We start from the raw sequence: 22,062 nt of genomic DNA on the forward strand, positions 1-22,062 counted from the left end.
TCTATTTCCATGAATTAGACCAAGATTTACTGACAGTCATTTATTGACAATGTTGAACAAACTGTAGTTTGCTCCCTCATATTTCAAAAAGATGTCTTGGTGTAAAGTGTATATCCCAGAAATGGCAGCGTGCCTATGTCTTCCATCTCCCTCTCCACCAAGGGGATGGTTGTGTTTTGTTCCCTGGTTATTTATCCAGCTGCAGAGGATCAGCCAAAAAGAGCCCATTCCATGCACCTGTTTCTGTGCTTTTGTTTCTGACTTTCTGATTAAGAGAAGTTATGTGACCTCTCCTGTTACCGTGTCCTTTGAGATTGATATGAGGGAGTTTGGACAGGAGGGGAAAATTAAGAAGGGATGAGAGCAGGCATGTTCTCATGACCTGACCAGATCGGTTACATTTCTTTTGCTAAGACTGAGGCAATCTAGTTGTCAGAGAGCCTATTTTACATTTGCTAAATCTATATCCTTGCTGTAATGAAAGATGAAACAGAATTTAGCAGGCTACGTAAGAATTTGGGAGGTTTGGACCCAGATGCAGCAAAGTGACTTAATGAGCGTCTGCAAACCACTCCTGCTGAAAAATGGAGAGAGGACAGGGCTTAATGTGCCCTGGAGAAGGATGCTCTGAGACAGGTAGATGTGTGAATTGCCAGAGAAAGTAGAAATTCGTAGTTTGTGATATGTGCTGTGGAAGGATATAGTATTAATTTTGTATGTTCAAATGCAAATGTGAATGAGTATAATTGAGGCAAGGTTGTCACACTGCTTGAATGGAAATCCAGAAAGAGTTTGTCCAGATTTCAGAGATCACTGTTGAGACTACTAAATTGCTGGTTCCAACCTCTCCAGAACAGTCAAGAATTCCTTCAAAGGTGAAATATTGTTTAATCTTCTGTTTAATGTAAAAAAACACCCACCTTCTTCTATTCATTAGCATTTTCATATTTTCAAGCAAATCAAGATTACTTTGATATATGTGAGGAAGAGAACTCTCAACTGAAATACATTTTAGGCTGGTAGTTAGAGAGTGCATTAAGGGAGAGGGGCTCAAACCCATGCAGGGGAAGGGCAAGTTAGAGTGCAGTTGTAGCACTCACGGGCAAGGGCACACAGCAGCTGTAGCCCCAAGACAAGGGCTGGAGAGGCACCACCTCTGTCTCCTCTCTCTTCCCACCCAAGTGGTTACCTAAGAACTGGATTGGTTCCCAAAGGCTAGTGAATAAAAGTGAAGATAGCAGCTTATGTTTTAGATATAGGTTTAACTCTGTGGTTCCTCAAATTAAATACACTGTCAGTTCCTGGTAATGCTAAAAATGGGCACAGAAATCATCAGAAACTTCTAAAATGTATGAAGATGAGTGCCCCAAGGATCAGATGTGGCAGAATTTTCATAGGTCTCCCTTTAAGATTGGGTTGTTTTGCTGGTTTTTTATGTATTTGAGTGTATTTTCTTGCTAAGTGCACTTTTCCAAGATGAAGCTGAATAAAGCTGGCAAAATCAGCTCCTTGTGTTCAGCACTAGGAAAGACCAATTGCCTGCAGAGGTAGCCAGCTGCAGCAGGGAAGGGAGCAAGGTTTCCTGGCTTGCTAGGCTGATCCTGAAGCCTTTGATGACAAGGTCTGTCTGCTGCTCCAGGAGCAGGTGGGGACTGAAAATGAACCAAAGAAACAACTAGCAAGGGAAATAACATCAGGGCATGGAAGGGAAATTCTTGCTACTTTGAAAACACCATTTCACTAAATAATTGAGTTCCCTCTCCACATGCATGCTTGTTCCATATGCTCAAAGTTTAAGCTAAGTATTTTCTTTTTATTACTTCTCTGTTATCAGTACAAACATGTAATCTTGGGCTTACTGCTAAGTGTGTATCTGTCTTCAGTTTTTATGCTTTGTAATTCCCAAGGAAATCAGTTCTGGATATCTTGCACTGAAAAACTGTGTTCACTCTGCAGGCTAGAGGAGTTTAAAACTGTAGGCAATGATGGTAATCCTTTGTATAGTTACACTGGTGTAAAGCCTGAGTAATTTTAATGTAGCAAGGAGAAGCATTAGGGTTGCTATTCTCAGGAGGATGCTCACTAATTATTTCTAGATAAGGTGGTGGGAATAATCAGTGCTAGATATTGGAATGAGCATTCAATGTAATTTGTGTCCACATAATAATACCAACATCTACTTCTGTTCAACTTCTATTATCACTTTTCTTTTTTCCTTTTAAATGAGAAGGTACAGGAAAGCTTACTAAAAATGCATCAAGTGAGCTGTACATGGATCTTTTTGAACACTGCAGATCTGTATCAGGCAGTGATGTTTATAAAATGAATGGAATTGTGTGGCAGACCCCACTGGCAGTTGGGTCAGTGTGTAGAGGGGATGAGGCTGAGTTTGAACTGCACTTGGTGGCACTGAGTTCTTGGATAGAGGATACAGAGAGCAGGATGACCCACCCACTGCTCCTTAAGGCTAACAGGGAAAGAGATGCAGTTTGGGCTGATGGAGAGGCGCTTGGTTTCCCATGTTGATCTAAAGCTGTATCATAGTTCTGATCAGTTAAGAATTATTCCTAATACATGTTAAAAATCAAATTTCTGCTCCAAATGAAACCACTGTGTTTCCAGGTTGGTTCCCTTTCCACAGGGAGCCTAGTCAAGTAAGTACAGGACATTTCATCTTTCCTTGGAGCATAGCATATTGAGATAATTTGTGCCTGGAGGTATCGGGAATATATTTCTTATAACATGCACAGAAGGATATGGAGATTAAAATTGTCCTAAGTGTAAATGTCTTATTCTGAGTAGTCTTCTGAAATTATTAGGAATTTTTTTTACATTTTTCTTGTGGTCTGAGGAAATTCCTCAAATCCTGTTCTCTTCCTGGAAACTGCTGACTCCCAACAGCACCTTGCACAGTAACACATTTTTTTTAGAATAATTTTAGCCAATCATTTGTCAGCTGTAGGAGCCTACCCTGGCAGAGTGCCTATTTTGTGCTTTTTCCTTTATAAGTCTGGTTATCAGCACAGGTTTGGACTTTGTCAACCCAACCCCAATGCACTTTTTCAGCTGGCATTATAAGGCACCTTTAGAGATAGCTAGGTGCTGACACCGAGGAACACACTGATATTAGAGCTATTTTGTTGTTACAACAGTAGTGACCTCCTGGCATTTCACCTGTAATTTCTTTTACAGAATCCCCGGTACCGTCAAGTTCAAGCATTGTGTAATTTTATCAGGCCCTCAGGTGATGCTCCCACTCAGCCATCAGGGATCACCTGGAGACCTTCCCTTTCATTCCCCGCAGCCACCATGAGATGGCAGTTGTCACTTGCTGGACTTGTTTCACTCCATTTGAGCCACAACGACTCAAAGCTTATTGATCCTTGGAGACACGGAGCTTTCCAGCTCTGCTGCTCGCTGTTCGCAGCATGCAAGTGTGAAACTTTACAAGTGACTTTTAAAGGCAGCCAAGGAATGTGTGAGACAGATTGTTAGGGGGGGAAAAAGCAAACCAGAAACAAAACAACAACTCAACATTATTTAATTTGATGGTGCAGAGCTTTATGCCAAAATAAGGCATGTGTTTGCTGTTAGCAATCAAAGAGGTTTAGCAATGAAAAGTGACATTTTGTTTATGGGATTTTACAAGCAGGGGCTCCCTGGGGAAATTAATTTGGCCCTCTGGAATGCTGCCCTCCTCCATGTCACTATCCCTGCGGTCCCAGTATTTTTTTTACCACCAAGTTTATATTAGTTTTTGGGTAGATGGAACCCAGAGGGAGGGATGTGGGTGCAGTAGGTAGCTTCCCTAACTCCACACTGCATTGTAAACCCATGGCAGGTCTCCAGCATTTTCACAGTGCTCCCTAATAAATCATCAGACCCAGATCCTGGACTGCAGCTAATAAGCTACCATCTAGAGAGCTGGTTTTATTTTGTCCTTTCAATAAAATCCCAGAGCACAAACCCAAGCTTTTTAAAATAGTGGTCCCCAAACATAGCCTGGAGGCAGTCTAAATAATTTAGATCCTTCTTCATCTCTGTATTCTGTGGAAAAAAAAAAAAAAAAAAAAGAAGCCTTGAAATTCTCAACTTATTTCTTAATAACAGATTTTTTCAATTTGTGTCTCCATTCTTTCTAGCTATATTCCCACCCCATTTTCAGCAGCACAAATTATTTTCATCTTTTCATGAACAGAATGGTCTATAATTTTTTTCAATGTGTGTTTTCAAACAGTTTCCCCCCTCCATCCCATAGGTAGTCAAATGATATACACATATAAGTACATTGCTTCTTAGTGATTTTTTTTCTTTTGTGAGAATCAGTAGAACCTTATATTTATAGCTTGCAAATTTTACCATCTAATTTTCAATGTAGCTTTATTTCTTTATTTCAAAAACCATGAGAGGGTACTATAGTTATAAAACATTATCATCATCAATAATTTTAAGATAATCAATAAAAGACACCTTTGTTAATTATATCCTGGGGGTTCAAGAAAAGAAAAGTGATAAAAACATGTAGAATTGCTGTGTTTTCAGCCATTTTCTTGCAATGCCGAGGCTTTGAGCCATGGAAGTGATGTTTCACTGTCAGCTATCCTGATCTACAGGATTGATAATGGAGGATGAAATTGTATGTTCCAATGCTTAGTTTACTCCTCTTGGAAATGAGTCCCTGATTCATCTAGGCTAGAAGGGGCTGAGATGTATATATCTGGGCTCTCCTATAACAGGATATTAAATTTCACCCTTGTAACAGACAATTTCAGAGCATAAAGTAAGAATTGGTTGAGGAAAGGCATCAAGTCCTGGCTTTGAAGAGATGATAAAGGCTCTACACTTTGCTCAAGAGTTTCTCGGTCAATCTCTTTGTCAAGCACGTGTGTAGCAAATTTCTCAGTCTTGCATATGTGATTCAGTTTCCAGACTCTGGTTATGCCTTTCACCAAAAGATTAAAGGGTTCTGTGCACCATATTTCCTCTCTTTGGATGTACATATTTAAACCAAGTTGTCTTTCACTCTTCTTTTCTGATTAATTAAGCAGATTGAGCACTCTCAATCCCAAAGTCAAGCATTTTTTTCCCCAATCTTAGAAGAAATTTCTGAGAGTCACTTCATATCTTTCTGGTATAGTGCTTCTCTACTGATTTATCCTTGCTCTTCAGCATCCTAAAAAAAGGGGGAAAAAAAAGTAGAGGTATTTTGCAATGGCTGGTATCTAGAAATCTAATGAGCTGTAAATGTTTGAAGCTTTAAATAAATGTAAGAGGTCGTTTAGTGACCAAACTTTTCCAGCCAGAGGCTATGAGGGAAAATCTTTCATTCTCCCTGGGAGTCCAAAAAGGGAGACAATGGTAATCAAAGCTCTCAAAATACCAAAATCAGTCATCTTAGACAGGGAAGAGTATTTTCTTTTCCTCTTTCCATTTAAAATTATGTAATAAACTTTAAAAAACCCCAATTAGGAAAAATAGGAATCCATTCCAGAATAACCAAAGTCTCGTGTTTGTCCTTCTCCAGTGAGCTACCTAGTCTCAGTGTGACAGAGTGAAATACATTTTTCCAATGTCTCTTAATGACTATCCATGATATCATGTGTCTATTTCTCTCTTTATGGGGCACAATCTGTCCTTCTCAAGGTTGTTTGATCCACCAGTGTTTCCTTTCCAATTCAGAAAATGGTGAAAAGAGCAGACAGAGGAGGACAAGACTGGTAGATTGGTAGCTCTAGGGCAGTACAGACCGATTACCAGTAGGAATGTTAGAGAAGAACTATGTGGTCTTCAAAAATTTCTGAGTCTGGATAGAAGAAATGTAGGAAAAAATAATAAAAATAAGTAAATTTTTGGATGGGAAGATTATTATCCTGTCTCTCATGAACTTTTCCTTTGCAGGAGTCTCTGCCCTGATTGGGAGTTAGAAATTAGAGTCATAGGCAGAAAATAGAGATGAATAAAGAAGTAGGGAAGAAAAGAAACAAAAATCCAACAAATCAAAAGATCTTCACTCTGGCAATTTTTCTAGAATATCTTTGTGAATACCTGATGAAAAAACAACGGCATAATGTGGGATATCAGAATTTGTTTTCTGCTAAGAGGAGAAGGTGGATATTTTACTAAGTTTTTTTCCTAAATCTGCCTTTAGCAACCCAAAACTTTGTAACAGTGAAGAGCATTACATGTTTATATATATGTGTGTGTTTGTGTATACAGGCTTTTGATATAGCTTTAAGGACATTTTAGTCCTTTTCTCTCTCCTTCTCTCTTTCCATCTCTTTCCCACCTGTATGGTTTAGCAGTTGTGTTTCACTTCCAGCAATTATGTATTATGCATGCACAATTCAGCAAAGCTAACAAGACTTCTGCAGCACACTATCTCTGTACATAAGTACTCCTCTTGAAAGCATAAAATCCGATTGCAATTGTTTAATAACAACTGCTTTTGTAATAACAAAAGAAATTAGACTCTCTGAGAGATATTTTTATGGGGGCATAAGCCCTGTAGAAACTTTGTTGGTTTTTTATTAATCTCACAATTCTTTGGTTATACACAAAAAATACATTTAAAAGAATTATTTGTTTTGCCTGGAAATTGTCCTTTCCTATGTGTGCAATGCTCAGTATAAGTTCCCAGTTTGGTTAATGTTGCACTTGCTTGATTTATACTACTGGGTTTGCTTTTATAGGTAGGCATATTTCTGAACAACCTACAAACCAAAGTCTTAAAATACTAGAGCTCTGCTAATATTTTAATGCAATGAAAACGTACGGGTTGTAGAGAGGATGTTTTTCAGAATTTGTAACAGGAATTAGACTGTTTGGATTTTTTTTTTTTTTAACTCCCAAATCTCTAATTTTGGTATACTAAATGTACTGGAAAACAATTCTTCCCTTAAATTGAGCATTTCTGGACATGTGTGACTGCTAAATGTGAAATAGATTTCATATGAAAATAATAAAAAGAAAATCTCAACTATGATGAGCATTCAGGTACCAATAAAACATTTACAGGAGAATGTTGGTGTTAGTGGTTGGTGGCTCAGAAATTCATTGACAGATGGAAAGGAGTAAACACATTTTGTTCCTCTTCAAGGTATGCAAACCCAACATTTGCCTTCCAGGAGGCATTTCTGACTTAGAGGACAATTCCTGGTTTAGGGGGAAAAACAGAAAAACAAAAGAAAAACCCACTCCAACAATCTCTTCCTTCTATTTTGGATCACTGAGCTTTAAAGGTGGAATGAAACAGGAAGAGCAGCACATCTGGACAGGCAATAACAGCAAAGAGTCCAAAATCTCTTATCACCTTCCTGTATAAAATAGAAGCCAACCATTGAGATATGAGAATATAAGGATAATTGCAATGAAAATATAATCCTTTATCTGTTAACAGTCCAACCATAGAGACAAGACATAAAGACATCTATGAAATCTTGTAGTGCAATTTTTCATTTCTACTAATTTTTTTCCTTTTTAAAACCTGAGCAACTTATTAAAAATAAAATAATTCACTTAATATCTTCAAGTTGCAGAATCTGCACTTTAATTGGAATTTTTTTCCTTCATTTTCTTAACTAAGAATGTTTTTCATCTGAAGCCCAATTCCTACAACATCAGCAAAGCAAGGGGAAAAGCAAATCGTACTTTGACAGCACGTCTGTTCCTTCGTTTTTGTATTTGGAGCAGCTCTGATCTACGAGCAGGCTGTGACTTTGTGAGGAGCAGAGATGGGACCTGGGGTAAGGCACGCTCTATTTGTGTGCTGGCTGATGACAGCAGAGCTGGGTGAGTGACAGAGCAGGAGCTGGGGGGAATCAAACGCGCTGCCACGGGCTCCTCGCTGCCACCGCGTGCAGGGGACTTCAAAAGCTGCAGTTCTCCAGGGATTCCTTGAACTTGCCTTTGTTTTTCCTTTTGCTGTTATTGTTGCTCTTTCCCCGTTTTTGACTCTCTGCTTGGCTTTTCTGTGTTGCTGCTTCTCCTTCTCATCCCTTCTGAGACAAATTGGGAGGCTGTGAATATCTCCTGGTCTCGTGTTTTCAGAGGATATGAATTTTTAGTCGTTATTATCATCCATAATCATCATTATTTCTTTGCATTTATGTAGTGCTGCGGGTCTGGCTAATGGTTTTAGAGAGAGAGGAAAGGGAAGGTCCTAGCCTAAAGGATTTTACAGTCTATTTGTGAGCCAATCAACATCACAGTCAGCACAGTCTGGGAGCTGAGGGGAGCGCTGGGATAATGAAGCCAGAGGAAAAGAAGGTATCATTTAGAGTGTGTTTTCCTCTTAACTTGTCTGTTTATTGACTTGCCTCACCTTGCAACAAAAAACTTCTGTGACTTTGTCTGGTCAGGCGTGAAATTGGCAGCAGAAATGTAGAAAGATAAACAAACACAAAGGCCAAAAAAAACCCCAGACAGACTTCATATTCAACTCAGGCTGAATGAGTTGAATGTAAGTGCATGAAGTCAGGGCTGCCAGCACTTTTTTTTGAAAGTGTTCTCCTTTGGATTTGGAAATTTCAGAAATTACCAGTCCAGTGTGGAAGTCAGCCCATCTCAGCCACTACCATGTCTTAGACCGCCTGGTTCAGAGATGAGAACATCTCTAGCTGAAAGGTTTGTGGTTATCTGTCCTAAGGATAGGTCTGGTGTCTAACAGCTTCATACACACAGGTCACTGCAAACTTTTAAATTGCAAAACATGTATTTGTTCATGGTACCCATCCATATCTTCTCTCTTGTGACACAAGTGGCTATAGGAAAGGGAATTAAACCACTTAGGAAGACAATCATTTTCTTGGCTGATAGCCCCAGGATAGGGTCAGCAGGCATGCTGCTGGCACATGTAATCCACTTAAAGTGAGGGTAACAAAATTTTTGCAAATGAATGAGTCACTGGAATAAATGCAGGCATCTAGGAATGTAAAATAGATGGAATGGAAGCAACCAGTGTATTTGCAGTGATCCTTACATGGGAATCTCCTGGTTTTACCAAAGGGACAAGCTGGTCTAGACAAGGACAAGAGCTGCAGAAACATAATGCAATCCAGGAGCAAGAAAAAGTGTCTTCTTTCCTAATATGTTGGTCAGAAAATTGAGGAGAGGTGATTTTTTTGGGTTCTGTCTGAAGATCACCTGCAAATTTCAGCTGAGGAAGGAGATGGTTGCTATGACTGCTTATTGGAGCAGGGTGCCATGAACATATTAAACACACTTCCATCTATTTCTAGGTGCAATTCAGCATAATTTAAGGCAGAGCATGATCTTCTATGTCGTTCCCCCTTCCCCGCCACACACAGGCACACTAAGATCAATGGAGATTAGCGAAGGTTTTGATTTGTTAGAATTTGTGATGGGACTTAGACATTTTCCCAAGTAATGCATTATTTGACTCCCACTTCAGGTTAAAATTGTGAAGTATTCAGCCTTTTCACAGCAATCATCCTGATGATCTTTTTTTTTCTTTACAGAAAAGGCTAAGCGTGTGTACAGCAAGGCAAAGCAGCTTACAGAGCATTTGTGTAAAATTTATTCTGTTTTTTTTTCCACAAAAGCTTTTAAGAATGCTCATTTTTAAAATAATGCTAGGAAAAAAAGGTTTATCTCTGGGTTAAAATAAAACCTCTTGTATATTTGCTGAGTTATCAAGATGCCCTCTATGTTCATGTTCTCATTCTTTAAATTATATTTCTTCTGACAAACTCATTTTCAGTCACAGTAATGAGCAGATAAACAAGGGGTAGCAGTGGATAGCGGCAGAGTGAATAGAATAATTCAGAAGGGGAACTTTTTTCCCTGAAGAGCATGTCAGCTCCTAAAAATTTATGCATCTAGCCTTGAGATATGCAAGCCATATGCATAAATAAATAAGCTTTTGAATGTACACCATAGGTTTTGGCAGTGCTGGAGATTCTGGGTGGGGGGGAAGCTTGAAAAAAAATAAGTTTTTCCTGACTATTGAAGATGTACAATTATTGGGTGTAGTAATTAGACAATTAAGCTGTCCCTGATAAATCTGTCTTATGGCTCTTGGAACTTTGGTAGCCATGAACATGAGGCTTGTGTTGAATGCTTTACAGTCTTCTGCTGAGCATACTATCAGCTTATGAAATTTTTTAAGAGGAACATGTCCATCCCATAAGCTCACCATCACAGGCAAAAGAGACGGAAATTAATAACATTAAGAGATACATTGCCTTTCAACAAACAACTGCATGACAAATTGTACTCTTTTCATATACATGTTTCCAGTACATAGTAGTACATACTTCCTTGCTTATCTTGAAATCTTTAAACTAATTTTGCTTCTTGCATCACACCAGTAACATCAGTGTGACACTGGGCAGTGGCACTAGAAAGGGACAGAAAAACATCATAGATTCTCCTAATCACTCCCCTGTTTTTTGTCTTTGGTTTGGACACATCACCAATGCAGTTTTATTCCTGAAGACCTGGGGCACTACATTGGCCAACAGAGAGTGCATGCTAAATGCAGTAAGAATAAAGCTGAAATTTCTTTTCCACCAACCTGTAGAACCCTAAGCACTACTCTTAGGTAGTGAGAAGGGAAGAGAAAGGGAAGATTCTCTTCTCACACTGTGCAGAGGGACTGGGTGTGTCCTGGAACACAAAGCTTTTGATGTCCCATGCTTTACACACCTGAAGTCTGCTGCTTTGTGAAAATGCTGCAAAAAGAACCTGGGTGTCAGTTTTAATGTAATGGACATGGTGGTTTGTAACTATTGAGATCCCATCCAGTAGCACTTGTTCCCACTGTGGGGTGGGGAAGGTATTTGGGCAGACAACTCAACCACCTCCACTGCTTTTATTGGGACAACTGCCATTCCTGCAAGCTTGGTATATAAGCATCTGTATTTGGAAAAAAAGAAACTAAATTCACCCTTAATCTGGACTCAATTTTCTCAGCAGCTTTTGAGGGTGATTGCTGAAGATTATGTATAAATATCCAAAGGATTTAGATTGACAGTAAGAGACTCTGTATTGAAATGAAAACAGGGGAAAATATAAAAAGATAAATTTATGATCTTATAATTCTGTTGAGTCCCAGCAAGCTAGAGCACATAAACTTTTAAATGCTAACATAGGGATTTTAAAATCAATGGAGTGTTTAATAGAATTCTGTACAATGCATGCAAAACTGGGGAAATGTGGCAACATACAAATTTGGAATGAGTGAAACCTTGAATGTGGCTTGGTTACATAATTAAAACTAGACAAACAAAGGAAAAGTCAATAATCCAACCAAGAAGCCACACAAATATAGATTGGTGTCTCGCTGTCAAGTAAAAAGAATTAACTAATCAAAACAAACCCACAGTTTGGAAAGCAGATGACATTTCAGGAACTGGTAAGAATAAAAAGGATTTTAATTAAGAGTCATATATGAATTGCTGAAATTATGCCCTGAACTCCCCAGCATATGATTAAGTAGAGGAAGCACCTGGGATGATCTGCCCTCAGGGGTGTCCAGCAGTAAATGTACTGTTTTCCTTCCTGAGAGACCTGGAGCAGGGGATTAAAAAAAAAGGAAAAAAGTGAGAAATGCAGATATGATTTCTGTTACAGCAGAGGAAGTATTTTTTTGGGTGCCTTGTGTGTGATATGATTGGGAGGTCTTAGGCTGAGAGGTTGGCAAAGATGTCTTAAATGCAAGATATTCATGTTTTGGCAAAACAAGGACAAATCCAGCCACAGCCATGCGGATAACAGAACAATCCTTTCCATCACAGTACTTATCTTTCCTACAGAAAGAAACATTCTTCACCTTTTGCTGTAGCTCATGCCCTGATGTGACTTTCCTAGATGCCCAAATGGGTTGGTTTTGCTCTGGACCCCTATGACAACAGCAGACAGAAAAGTGGAATTTATTATGGACAATTAGGTGCAGCTGAGGGACTGCACTGTCATGGGGACAAAACAGAAACTGCCTCAGTTTCTTCTGTTATGGGATCACAACTGATGTTCCCATTTTTTTCCATTTTGTCCTCTTATATGGCAGAGATTGATTCTCACTGTGGTTCAGCAGATCCTCATCCAGGCTGGGGCATCTCACTGGAATAGCAGCTGCACTGCAAGCCTGCTCTCTGATTACAGTGACAGAAGTGTGCCTGATCTTAAGAGTTTTAGGAATTAAAATGTACTCAGCAAATAAAAGGTTTGAAGAGTAGCTATTTTCACAGATTATGAGGTACTTTAAAAAGAAGTGCTTGGATTAAAGGAGTCTTGGTTTTATTTTAGAAGTCAAAGACATGTCATACCTTTTTAGCAAAATGTGATTAATACAAAATTTTACAGTCAATTCCTAATATTCATATGAAAAACCAGGCAGAATAACCAGACAGGATAAAAATCCAGTCATCTGGATTTTTCACTCCATCATCTATTAATCCCTCTGAATGAGGCATCAGATGCAATTTTCAGGTAACATCACGTGAGCTGGTACTTAACAGTTCTCTTTTCTGACTGAACAGCAGTAGTTCTGCTAAGATTTAGTCTAGTTAATTTATTTCACCAGAAGACTCCTGGCTCTAGCAAATGGCCGCAGAGGATTCTGCTTTTGTTTGAATTCGTTTTCAGCTTCAGTGTGAATTCTTCGATGCCATATGAAGGCTGTGTTTACATGGTGACAGTCTCTTCTGTAAGGCCACCAACGATATCTGTGTGGTCCTGGCTGTTTTTATGGTCCTTTCAGAAAGATGTTGCTGTGAGATTTTTAGCTTCTGCCATGTTTGTTGAAAACTTCCCAACAAATCCCACAGAAGAGATGGGGAAGGGTTTGTACCCCATCCCTACCCCAGACCACTCCAAACACTTGTTAATACAGTCACACCTCTTCCTTAACCCAGGTAAAAGGTTTGTACACTGTCCATGCTCATAAATTTATTTCATACAAGCAGTGCAAACTCCTAACACAAACCAATTTTCTCTCCTGTCTAAAAATAACATTGTTATACATGATGGCTAGCACTTCTTTTTTCCTCAAACTGAAAAATAATTAAGAGCTTCATCCTTTCCCTCCGTCTCCCTGCCCAGCTCTATATCTCAATCCATTTTTGCATTGCTATTACCAATTTTAATTCATCCATATTAATCCTGTGGTGACCTTCAATGATTTCAGTGCAGTCAGTCCATGAGATGAGCCCGTGAGGCTCAGATGATTTGTAGGACAGGTTTTTTTTCATTGCTGATGTTCTTAAAGAAAAATAGTATTTTGCCCAAAGAAGGATGAAAATACATTTTCCTGACAGGCAGAGAGGGAACATTTTTGTTATGATTGAAAAAAGTCTCAAAAGTTGAGGGGATAAAAAATGATGAAATTGGGATGCAAAAATACTGAGAAGAGGTATGGGGAACTTGCCGCACAAGCAAAGTGCCAATACTGTGGGCCTGTTCCTGCCAGCAGGGATATTTAACAGGGATTTTGCATAGTATATGGTTCTGATCTCACCTGCATACATATTGTAGCATTAACACATCAGAGCTTGTCTTTAAGGCCCAGGAATCCCCTGCCATGATTTCACTGCACACAAGAACAGGGGTGAATGGTCATATGGGGGACTTTCTGTACCTTAGGCAGTTAACTGCCAGCAGCTGTGGGTGAGGCTCTGAGTGAGAATCCAAAAGATAAACTAGTATGGATTTACAATGGAAAGGGGCCAACACTCACTGTGGTTACTGGGCATTGAGAACGCCACAGAATCCCTATGATGCCTTTAATTGAACGAACAAAATAAGAAGTGTTTTCTCTACATAAACACACAAAATACACCTTAATTTATCTTCTAATCTGGGAGTGAACCAGGAATTCTGGATGCACACAGGGTTATAGTGTCCTTAAGAAGAAAGTTCCTTAACATTGGTCACATATACATTCACATTATTCAGGGAGTGTCACTGAATGCAGTCAGTTACTCTCATGTGTGAGTACTGTTTAACCAGCAGGGATGACAAAATCTGTCTGCTTATTGCTGACTCTCAATTCATGTTTGATCAAAGCCCCACTGATACATCTATCAAACTTGCTGCTAACTTAATCCCTACTGTTCTCATTTCAAATGACTGAGTCGTTTCCCCCTGTTATGTTCAGCCTGCTGTAAACACCAGCACTTTCTGTAAGTCTCGCTTTTCACCCTGCTGTTTAATAATCTGCTCAGCTTTTTTTCCATGACAAATGTGTTCATATTTCTGGAAATTTTCATGCTTATTGCTTTTGTCATTTAAGCCCTCCTAGCACTGTTGCCCTCTGTTACCTTCTCTGTTGTGTACTTGTGCCCTCATGATGTGAACAAATGCTCATCTCTCTGGATTTTCATGCTTCCTTTTCATATGTGTTTCTAATTACATCCCACAATTTACAAGTTGTCGGTATGAAAAATTATTAGATATAATGACTCTCTGTGATGAATTTTTTCCATTCTTGGGTTAAAACCCAATTTCTTCATCATGTAAACATTTATTCTTCTTTATTCTAAATTTACTAAATAATAAGACTGGTTGATTCAATTAACTATTATGTCCCTAGGCAAATTTTAAGGTAAAAAACTTGACTAATTCTTTTCAGAGATATGTGATACATCCTCAGGCAAAAAATCTGCTTGTCTGTTTTCAAACTCCTGAGCCTTCATGCAAAGTATGAGCATAGCCTCTTAATCCTCCTCAATTTACATCTTATTTATTTTTTGTTGTACAATAGCAGTTATGTCATAAACCTGACTAGGAGTAGGCAAAAGTATTTAGAAGAACAATTTAGGTAAAGACAACAAAAAAAATCCATAAACCAGGGTTTCATTTGTGGACATGCATCTTTATACATACATACATATATATAAATATATATAAAATATATATAAACACTATGTAGAGATATATGTATATATAGATTACATTTAAGTATAGCGCATTATATTATTACTTTTATATTTTATTATTGTTATTTTAGGGAAGCAAGTAATCAACATATATGTTATTGGGAATATATATAAGCTACCCATAAAAATGATTGAGATTAAAAACAATTTAAAAGTCTAGAAAATATAAATTCATATTATGACAATTGGATTTTGAGAGAAATTTTGTGGAGATTTTTTTTCTTTTGTATTTGCAATGGCCAAAATGAAAGTCCTCATGATTGATGTTAGCTTTCAGTTCTATGACTTGTTCCAGTTTGTGTCACAATATTTGACTGATGTAGGAGTGTATTGTTCTTTGTTTGGATTTTTTTTTACTCAGTGATGTGTGACAGCATCACTTTGAAATCAGTACAGAAGCAGGGCACCATGTCAGCTTGATTTATTTAGCTGTTTTTCTGTTAACACTCCTCATCATGTTGGTAGAATGATCAGGTAGCTGGCACTAATGTCTTTATGCAAGGGGCATTTCATTCATTCAATGAATATATATAATATTGAAAATTTAAAAAATTGATTTCCCCATATTTGGGAAGACATGTTTGCAGGAAGTTATCTAAAATATGCCAATCAACAAGTGGGTAAGACCAGTTGGATCATCCATCCTGTCTGATTTGATACCAGCCAGATATTTTGTAAGTTGCTGAGTCACAAGGAAATACTGATTTCAATAGTAGGCTTTTACACGAAGTGAATCTTCATTCGCTTTCCTCAGCAGACAGACTCCACTACCTGTAGATTATTAATTTTTATTGCATTTCTGGCAGTTGCATTTCCCTGGACATCATGGTATCTGGATTATAAATTAGTTATGATATTACTCAGTAATTTAAGGGGCAAATAAAGCAACACTGAAAGATCTTTTCCCTGGTCTGAGTTCTTGTTATCAGTTGCCATTTTACCGGAGTCTGGTCTGTATTGACAGTTTATATTGCCACTGGTGGGCTTCTCCTTGAGTCCTCTGCACCAGCAAGCACCGTATTAATTTTGACAATTTTCAAGACCATTTGATATCTTAAGGGTTCTTTTAATCCTTGAATGAGAAATGTCTCCAGTCTTAGGGAAGAGTTCATCAGCCTTGCTGTATGCAGACGACTGTAGGTAGGATGATCTGTAAGTTTCGTTTGAAAGAAGGGGCAAAGCTGGAGTATCTCACAAGTGTCAAATCTTCACTGAGTGTAAATTAAACACCAGTCTTTCTGATTAATTTATGTAGGTGTCACCAGCTTGTTCAGGTTTTCAATTAATTCCTCCCACCACCTCCCACCCCAATTCCAAATGTCTGGAATTAGAAAGCAAGATTTCACTCTGAGCTGCAAGTGCACAGCTCTTTGTTTGAAATGCCCAGGAGGGCAGGTAGAGGAGTCCCTTGCAGAGTGTGCACTTAAACAGCTTCACTCACTGACAGGAGAGTCACGCAATTGCAAGGAATGATTTCAGTAATTCTATTTCCCAAACTCTTAAAAGCAAAGAAGAAATGAGATAGAGAGTTCTCTTATTATTCTCTCTCATACCTTTTTTTTTTTTTTCTGATGCTTCTAAGTGTTTATTATTGTTATACTGGAGTAATTTGAAGGGATATTCTTTCTCTGTATAGAGACACCTGATATAGCACATTACTACCACGGGATTAAATAAGAATTTTTTAAAAAAAATTTTACTGTAAACTTTCCTCTTGTTTCAGTAGTATGCTGTTGTTTCCTTTTTTTTCTTTTTTTTTTAATTCTTGATGGTGAAGAGTGTTTCCTGTGGGATATGAGAACAATTTTGAGAAAAACATGAGAAGAATCTGACTTCACCTGTTTATTTTGATCATTTCATCAATCCTGTAGTGCCCTTGAGTAAACATTTTCCTCTAAGTGTTTCATTGCCATCATTCTTCACGTCCTCTGCAGTATGAGTATTTCAGCTTTCTCATGAAAGCTTCATATATATTCATCTTAAAGAAGATCACACTGCACCACTGATCCTTGCTTTGCTCTCACCTATAATTCTTTTATGCTTAATAGATTTTATCCATGGACAAGTATTATTTTAGGCTTTTTGCCAATGTTTAGTCCTGTGAGCCAGTTTTCTACACAAAGCAGTAACAGCAGCTCTCTGTGAAGAATGTTCTGGCCTTGGCTTACACTGAGATCTAAACTACCAGCCTGCACAGAGTAATGTGTAGTGTTAAGAAGACATAAATCATTCTTGGCCACAAATGAAATGTTTTAACTTTTGTGAACTAGTATTCAAACTAGAAACTGTTGAGTTTCCACTTTTCTTTTCCTAATCATTTTGAGAATAAAGGAAAGAGTCCACATTTCTCAGCCTACTTTGTCCCTCTGGTTGGTGCAGTGTGGACTGGGACAGTCTGTGCCAAATCTCCCTGTTAGCTCCTCATTATAGGAATGAGGGAGAGCTGAGTCATAGCCACAGTTCAGTTTACAATGTGGACAAAGGGATCTACACACTCTGCAAACCTGTGAGAATGGATGTCTTTGTTTTTTCATACATTTATTATGGGAAAAGATGAGGGAGGTGGTTTCTTTTGTTTGTTTGTCTTCTCTCTGTTGTTTCTGAAGTTGATATGCTGAAAAACAGGAACATGCTATTCCAAAGTATTCCTCACCTCCCACATTAGTTTAACAGATCCTGCAAAAACATTTTGTATAGCAAGAAAAAAAAATTAATCCTTAGGATAACCTGAACAACATTTCAATAGACAGCATATTAATAAAGTTGGAAAATATTTGGAAAAGCAAAGCTGCAAGTCAAAGAGCATTCATTTCAGAAACAGAGGTGATCAGAGAGCAGGGTCTGTCTGTGAGGATGGGAAGGTCATCAGTTCAATCCTTGGTCTTACTTCATTAGCTCAGGTTATAGGAGACATGACAAATGTGGCAGGATGGGGGGAAAGAGGAGAATTTTTAGTCACTGATCAGAGTACAAAGGATCTGATATTAATGAAGAGAACTTTCTCTTCATTACTGGACTACCGAGAGAAAGCAGAGATGTCTGCAAAATTTCACTAAGTTACTTCAAGACATAATGGCCAGAGCTGTTTTTCTTTTTAATTTGCATTTTTAAAATTATTTTTCACATTAAGTACTTTACCAACTCATATGCAAATAATTCATCAGGGAGCTTTATCACTGTCAAGCAACTAGTTTGATCTGAAGAACTTAAAAGCCCTAGCAAAGTCAGAGAAGCCACAATGGTGAGCCCATAACCAAACTGAATCTGAGCAGAGATTACTGCTCAGAGTTTCTGTGCTGCTTCGTGGAGAGAGAGATGATTTCAGACAATGCCAATGCCCCTCTTCCTCTTTTTCACCCTGAAAAACATTTATTTGGATTACACCATGCTTACTGTTTCTGGTCCTCCCGTCTGTAAAGATATCAGATGAAAGTCCACAGAGGTGTCTCCTGTTACTTGTAAAGCTTCTTTAACCATACCACTTTCACCTATGGTCTTTGAAAGCAGACTAAGGTACTAATTTAGACTAAGAATAAAAAGGAAAAAAAAAAAAAGATTGCAAAGAGTTGACTGATATTTCTGTGAGTATGCTGAAACATCTAACATGGACGTCAAAAGGGGAAAGTTTCCTCATGGTAGAAGAGAAAAATAGAAGAATAAGGCCTGAATAGCATATTCTCTTTCCTCATTGAGTTCTGTGAGCTTTTACATCTCTGAATCAGCTTCCCCAACTACAAAATGCCACAGATGTCCTCCACTTGGACTCTGGGAGGAAATACATCAGCAAATGCAAGCTATTAAAACTTATCATTTTTTTTGTTGAGCTTTAGAAACGTTACATGGTGATTGTTTCACCTGTTTTCAGGCTGGGTGTTTGGGCTCTCAATAACTGGAGAGGGAATATTAAAAGCCTGTGGCATTCAAATGGTTGGTTTAACCAGGAGCCATTTCTCTAAAGTTTTACTCTTTCCCTCTAAAAACGCATTTTTGAAAGGCAGATAGTAGTTCTATATATTTATATAGGTGTTTATGTTTGTGCTTAAGAATACTCTGAATCATATCAATTATGAGAAATATATTAAATGTACTGGTGCCAAATCGATTTATGTCAAGTGTTATTGATTTCAGAGAAGTTTCAGCTCAAGATATTTGTGTGGTTTATTTGTTCATTATTTTTACTTGTGGCATTTCTAAAATCTAATTTAAAAAAGGATTAATCTTTGTGTCAAATAAAATGGGTTTTTTTAAACACTTTTAGCCTTAAAAAGTACAAGTAGAAGACACTAATTGTGGATTAAGATGCATGAATTATTTTTTCAACATGTTTCATTTCAACAAAATTAAATTAATATTTCAATGGTATAATTTTTTTAATATAAAGGTGTTGAAAACAGCATGATGTTACAAAATGTCATTGTGTTTTCTACTTTCATCAGAAAGGAGACACAAGTGACAAATAGGTGGAAAATGTTGTTTCCTACTACCTTTCAAGAAATGTGGTTCTCTAATCAAACTGTTCAGATTCCCAGAATCATGGTGAATAGCAGTTAATTTTAACTTCATGTACAATAGGCTCCCTGTGACCCTTTTTGACCCTAAAAAAATTTTTAAAAGCCCTGACCAAAATCAAAACAGACATGGTAAATGTTTTTTTCTCTTTTAGATTGGAGGTGAAAATTGACAACTAGGGGCAAAAGACTGGTCGTTATTAGTAAACAAGAATCAGCAGGAAGCAAAGAAAATCAGTAATTGCTTTTTTGTCAAAGAGAAAGTGCCTCCACCTGTTGTGGAAACATACAAAGCACCATGGGAGAACAACTATTTTGGAAGATAAGCAGTAGGGGTAGAATTGTTTGCACCTTTGAAACACGGGCTCTGCTACAATGTAGGATGTTTTTGGATGCTGACTATGGCTGAGGAATTCTTGGGGTGACAAGGTGAGTGTTAATGACCAGTCAGGGACTTCAGTGCGTAGGGAAAAAGGCATGGCCTGGAGTTCAGCAAGCCTGGAGCCAGGGCTGGGAGTCAGAACAAAGCATGACATGCACAAGAGAGAAAAAGTTGTGAATTTTCAGTCTCTTTTGGTTTGATTGTTCTTTGTTTTGCTGCCACCATCCCACGCCCCTAATGGCAAGGTTTATCTTTGCTTTAATTCCAGACCAAAATGAATGAACCATTGTTGGTTCAGTGGGGTGTTAGGATATGAGTGAAACTCCTCAGAAATAGATGTGTGCTTTTTTTCCCTTTCTTTTATTTCTTCTCCCTTTATTATGTAGCAGGCAGCAAAAGAAATGGGATGACCATTTTGCTGCTTGCTTCCAGCCAGCTGGATTATTTCTAGTTGGCTGGTCACGTCTCCAACACCTAGTGATATAAATGATGAGCTTAGTTAAAATGGTCTGTGCTTTTTAATTTATTTTCCTTTCTTATTAAGACAATCCAGCAGATTGCTTTATTTTTCTCAAATGCAGCAGAAAGAGCATGAGTGAACATGCCTGGACTCCTGGTCCCTGGAGAGTAATCACACATTTGTGCAGATATGCTCCTTGACCCTGTGCTGAAAGGCTAATCCTAGAAAAACAGGCAATGAGGCCTTACATTTGTGTGTTTTTTGTGTTGTGCCATTCTCTTTCACCAGGTGTGCGGTGGTGTATTGCTGGGTGTTTTTCATGTGGTCAGGTTGCTTCCTCCTGCATCTTAGCCCTTTATATAAAGGTGTATATTAGCTCCTTCAGTGTACATATATATTTATACTAATATTTGAGACTAATCTGAAAAAGGATTCCAATGCTGAATTCTGCATCTCTTTCTGTAACAAGCCCTGTTGCACAAAAGCTGAGTTTCTGCTGTGCTTGGTGTGGCCAGGTACTCCACAATCTGGTTCCACATTGCAGCCCATGATCTAGTCAAAATTTATCCTATGTTCCAAATTTCCATAGGGGTGTACTAAATAAAGGATATTTCTCTTTTTGTCCTCCCTTTCTAGTCCTTCAATGTACTCTCTCCTACTTGATCCTATCTCCCAAAACTTGTGTAAAACCAGAAACAAAAACAATATGGGAAAAGCTCCTAAAAAGTGTGTCAGATGAAAGTCATGAACTGAAGAAAAATTTCTGTAATGTTGTAGTTTATGATAAGTGGTTTTTGGCTGAGAGTAAGAAAGCTAAATTATAGTGTCTAATCTTCAGACTTTTTTGCTTTTTTATTATTACTGTTATCGATAGCAAGTCTAGTTGAGAAAATAAAGTTTAAGTTCGTGTGTGTGCATGCACGTGTCAGCTCTGCCTAATAACTTTTAAACTTGTTTCCCAATTTCAACCAAATTTGACATTAGTAAAAATGTGATTTGACAATTTGTGTGGGGTTTTTATCTGTTTGTGGTTGGGAGCATTGAGCTTTTTGAGGAGCAAGTTTGTTTGTATGATTTTGGGTTTAGATGTTTTATTTTGTGGTTTTTGTTTGTTTTTCTAATGGAATCAATCACTGAATAAAACTTTTGAGGAATGAATACTTCCCAGGAGAGAAAATCTTGAGGGGTAAACTCATCTCTGGGTTTACATACCAGAGTATCCCTGCTTTTCAAATTCAGACTGTTCTCTGTCCCAGGAGCATTTAAATGCTGGGGTAATGGAGCCACCTTGCTTCCCTCTTGGGTTGCTGTGGAACAGAACTGTGCAAATGGCTGTTTCTCAGTTAAATGGCAATTTAAGAGCAAATTGTCCAAATTCTAGGATGTGATGTAAATTAAGGTTAAAATCGATATGAGTATATTTTAAAAACAATAAGTATATTTTAAGCCCCCTAACCCTTAAAATATTTCTTACAAAATAATGAAACATAAATTTGCAAATTAAAAATAAACTAGAGTGTTCTGAGATAATTGTCAAAAAAGCATTAAAACGATATCTTTAGATAAAAATGTTGCTGTATGAAAAGAATTGCCTGTTCCCAATGGAGGTAGTGGTGCCAGTTTTTGAGGTCTGTTTAACAACAGTAAAACCAATTCTGATTTATTTATACTCTTCAACACACCATATATATTTTTTTGCATTTGGGAGCCAGTAAGGAAAACGTCAGTCTTGCTCCTCAGCAGCCATCTTGACTTGACTCAGTTTCGAAGTCAGAGTCCTTTCTCCATCCATGCCTTGCCATGAAAGAGCTCAAGGTT

The sequence above is a fragment of the Zonotrichia albicollis genome, chromosome 10 (genome assembly GCF_047830755.1).
Source record: "Zonotrichia albicollis isolate bZonAlb1 chromosome 10, bZonAlb1.hap1, whole genome shotgun sequence".
NCBI classification, from domain to species: domain Eukaryota; kingdom Metazoa; phylum Chordata; class Aves; order Passeriformes; family Passerellidae; genus Zonotrichia; species Zonotrichia albicollis.